A 4,546-nucleotide genomic window follows, 5' to 3' on the forward strand; every position below is an offset into this window, starting at 1 on the left:
ATGCTGTTTCTGCACTACATTCATTACAGTAATGCAATGCAGTTTCATTTCAAGCCACGAGGACAGAGTCAGAATCGATTTAGATCTGTTTCTTTCTTTATGAATGCTTAGATTATTATTATTATTGTTGTTGTTGTTATTATTATTATTATTATTATTATTATTATTATTATTATTATTATTATTATTATTATTATTATTATTGCAGCGGTATTTGCACACGTTTTCTGGCTACGGCGCGAATCGTTTATTACAGAGGAGAGCTCGATCAACATCGACATCGTCTGCAATGGCGGATTGTTTATTTGCAATTTGCAGCGTTTGCGCGATGTAAATTGTTCTTTCGCTAGTTTCTTGTACGCGGTAATGTTAACATTAACGCTCGCTATCGAGTTTAGGGTGTGTCTTCTCACACGTGAAGGTGTGGTGCCTTTTTCACCCGTGGATATTCGTACTCGACTCCGCTCGCCCACCATAGCAGGTGAGGTCATTGGTAAGATACACGTTCCGATGCAACTTCCAATTCAACATTGTGCTTTGTATGAGTGTCATGCTCTGCGCTTTCGATAGGTATCGAGCTCTTTGATCGTTAACTTGCGCTAGATGTGGTATCGAGCCAGTCGAGCTCTGAAAAAATCATTTCCGATGATCGGGACACGATCGTTAACGTGCATGAACGCGCGGGTACCACACAAAATATAAGCTAAAGCTGTGCAGCAAATTCAGATGTACTAGGTATTGCCACGAACAAATATTGCTTTGCTAATGGGCGTCGATGACTGCACAGCCCCCCCCCCCCCTTTTTTTTTGTACGTACATGTAAACCGGGATTTCAATTTGACAGCTTTGCTTTGAAGGCGCTTTTAGTGCTATAATGGAAGCGATAGCTTGCTTTTGATGACCTCTGCGCTGTCAGTGCATCAGGACATTGCATTATTGATAAGACAGAATTGTTCACGTCCAACACCCCTCGCAACGTAGAGCTTTTGAAAATTCTTGCGCTACACTTGCTCGTTTTCACGAAAGGGGGTGTTTTTGGAAGAGTTCAAGCACCCTTGACCTAAAGACGCTGATTTCTTATCAGTGCTAGAGTTACTGACTACGCTACCTAAAGGTAGCATATGCAGTAACTAATCAGTGCCTACCAGCAGCGCACCAATTGAGGGTGTGTTCTGTATAACTTCGTGCAAAAAAAAAGAAAAAAAGTCAGAACTAAACGCACAGTAGAACTTGCTACAACTGAGCTGCAAGTCGGGTTGAACTTTCGATTCAAATGCGAGCTTTCATTCGACTACATTAAACCCTTTCAGACGCGATCTATGAAGAACTGCCTGTAATTCGTCAGAGTTGCACATTATCTCAAGGGACTCGACGTTGCAACAAACATATTGTCATGTATGTGCTTTATAGTAACTAATCTTGATTAAACTTCAATTGCATTGAACCTGAAGTCATTCATGTTCTGCTTTTTGCAAAAATAGAATGAAATCTCAGGCTAGAAATATAGTACTAATTTTTCTTTTTTTGGTTATGATCATTTCGAGCAAAGATAAATTACTTTTTAGGTGACTTGGAAAAAGCGGAACATCAAACATGGTAGTGCCTTCTGCTAATTGACTATATTTAACAGTACACTGCAAAATGAAGTTGAAAACAGATCTATTACACAGGAGGTTCAATTTATCCACTCTTAAATGTATCTTGTTCTTTCTTAGCCACTAGTCAACACGACTAGCAAAAACGTGATGTAGACAGTTGTATACAAAGCGTCTCAAACAGTTATAGAAAGAATGATGTGCTAAAAGCTGCAGCAAGACAGAGTACGACTTTGCGAAACTGCAGTCGTAAGTGCCGCCGCTTTAGGTTTACAGGTTGATCCATCCACGGCTTGGATGTAGACCATACTTAGAAACTAACTCGGATGATACCGTTGTCACATGGTGCACTGCTGATCGCAATTAAGCCCAATCAGGGTCAAATTTCTCAACAGTGATTGACTCGTTTTTGCAACTTGCATACAGTAAATAATCACAGTAGAGAAATTCTACCCAGTCAGGTCCCATCGTGATCAAAATTGACAGTATGACACCCATAATACATATTTGTCTGGGAGGCCAACTTTTGGATATACAGGTCTTACTAGAAAAGAAAAACTAGATACATTGTTCGATAGCAGCCTATTAACATGTTGGCTCATGCACTTTTTCAAGCACATTCAAGACGTGGCATGAAACTCTTGCTAAACTCTTCTCACTCAGTTTGTACCAATCAGCTTATTTGCCATGTTATATACAAACAGATGCGGTAACCTATAGTGCACACTATGGGCTCACTTTCTTGAGCTAAATTTTCGTGACGTACAGCCTGACACTTAGAAACACCATGTGGCTCTCTTGTTTGCAGTTCATCCGCCTTGGTGCAGTTGGCCTGCCTTGCAAACTCATAAACGGCATTGTGTGTTGCTGCCATGTCTTCCGTTACTTTCTCTCAGTAGCATGAACGAACTATCCGCACCCGTTTTGTCTGCACTACAACGGAGATGCCTCAACTTCAGCCTATGTTAACCCCCACTGCCTTTCAAGGAACTATGTCAACAATGCCAGCACTATGTGCTGCTGGGCCTCATAACATAAGCTTGCTCAGTGGCACAAACTGTCCATATACTTTTGCCCCACAATGCAACTGTGCCATTCTCAGTGGTCCGTATTGGGAAGCACTCCAGATCTACAAACACTATGATGTGCTGTTGGCTGCTAGAAAATGACTCGTTTATAACAGCGGAGTTTTGCACAACATAGAAAGGGTTATGAATGTAAAAATGGCCATCCACTCCCATTTGTCCATCCACTCCCATTTGTTGCACAAAGCTACGATAAAATTCATATGGATTTCTCATAAAGAACACCATTTTAGTTGGCGAAAAATTTGACATGGTCCACTGTTTGAACTCGAGAACGACTTTTTTTCGGTGTGGTCGCTCTACCATTTAAGTTAACCAGTATGCTAGTAATCAAAGTGCGAGGGCAAATTCAGTTTGAAGCGCATGAACACTGAATATGACAAATGAGTTCTGTGGAAAGCACAGTAGGTATAAGTAGCTTATAACCAGCTGCAAGTAATGTTTTTTCTTTCAAGTTTGATTTTCATAAATAGATATTAACGCAGAATCTTCTGCTAAAAGCTGCTGCACGTTTCCACAGGACCCATTTGCCACATTCTGTGTGCTTTGACTTTTCAACTAATTGGCCCTTACACTGCCCATTGCTAGCCTACTGGCTATCTCAGTTGTAGAGAAACAGCCCTGGAAAGGTGTTGGTTCCAGGCTTGAGCCCAGGAACAGTACGAATTTTTTGTCTTCCTTTCTGAGAAATCAGTATGGATTTCCTGGTAGCCTTGTACAAAACAGGTGGATGGCCATTTTTCAATTCAAAATAACTTGTTCTCTACACAGATGATGTATGCGAACACAACTGTGATGCCTTGAATCATGTCTGGACGAGCTGGGCTTGGAGCATGTAGCCAAATGTGATGGTAGGAGCTCCAAGTGAATGTTCTCAAATGTTCATTGTTCCAGTGCTCCCAGAACGAGGAAAAAGCTGGGACACAGCACTGTGTGCCTTGGCTTCTTTCCTCGCACTGTGACATAATGAAGTAGTACCAACTAGCCCAGTTCATTGCGCTCTAAAATGTGTTTAGCTACTTGTGATGCCGTTCAGACCAATCTGCTTGGCACATTCACAGGTAGCAATAGAACAGAGGGCTGCCGAGATAGCAAAGCCATAAATGCAAGGCCTGCGCGTGCACATCTGAGCTTGCAGAGATAGTGTCCTGCATAGGTCACTTGCTTGATGAATGTGCAATAAATGCAATTTTTTGGGCAATAAAGGTGTGATGACATATGCAATTTCTACATTTATTTGCTGCAATACAGAAACGTTCTCGATTTGTTCGAGTAGTGATTAGCATTTATGAAAGATAATTAATGCAAGGTCATGCTATATGTATTACTTTCAATTGAAAGACCCTGTGGCACAATCTTAATAATACAAAAGTCATATACAGCCAGCAGAGTCAACATGCGCCGTACAACTCCTCTCAAGTTTCAAGGAGGCTATCTGGGTAACAGTTGGGAGCATTCGCAACCAGCCGGACAACACATGGGTGGCCCTGAAAAGGGCCGTTTCATGGCAGGCAGCATTTGCCAAGTTTCAGTAAGGTTGAAAGTCGGGTGAATTGGTGACAGAGCATCTGAACATGTAAAGCAGCGCACAGAAAAAAGACACAAGAGGATTAATATGATTCAACAGGACAACTGTTGCACTTGCCACTAGTTTATTCTTTTAAAAAATATGTATATAGTACATACCCACAAGTGCACCACATGCAACAATGACTTTTGCTCATAACGGTGCTTAAAAAAAATTTGAATGTTGTGCACTTGTGCATATGTGTATTACCCCCTCCTTTTTTCCCCTTCAAAATAAGCTAATTGCAAGTGCAGTGGTTGGCCTGTTCAATTGTATTCCTCCTTTCATGTCTTGTTTTT

General features: G+C 41.2%; 1 long non-coding RNA gene across 1 annotated transcript; it reads left to right on the forward strand.

Annotated features, from left to right (window-relative positions):
* The first annotated feature begins 300 nt into the window (after positions 1-300).
* LOC125756676 (uncharacterized) lies at positions 301-3,904 on the forward strand. The gene is made up of 2 exons (XR_007414679.1): positions 301-481; positions 2,404-3,904. It is a non-coding gene; the product is annotated as an uncharacterized LOC125756676 (long non-coding RNA).
* Positions 3,905-4,546: the final 642 nt, after the last annotated feature.

This window comes from Rhipicephalus sanguineus, unplaced genomic scaffold (genome assembly GCF_013339695.2).
Source record: "Rhipicephalus sanguineus isolate Rsan-2018 unplaced genomic scaffold, BIME_Rsan_1.4 Seq4481, whole genome shotgun sequence".
In the NCBI taxonomy this organism is placed as follows: domain Eukaryota; kingdom Metazoa; phylum Arthropoda; class Arachnida; order Ixodida; family Ixodidae; genus Rhipicephalus; species Rhipicephalus sanguineus.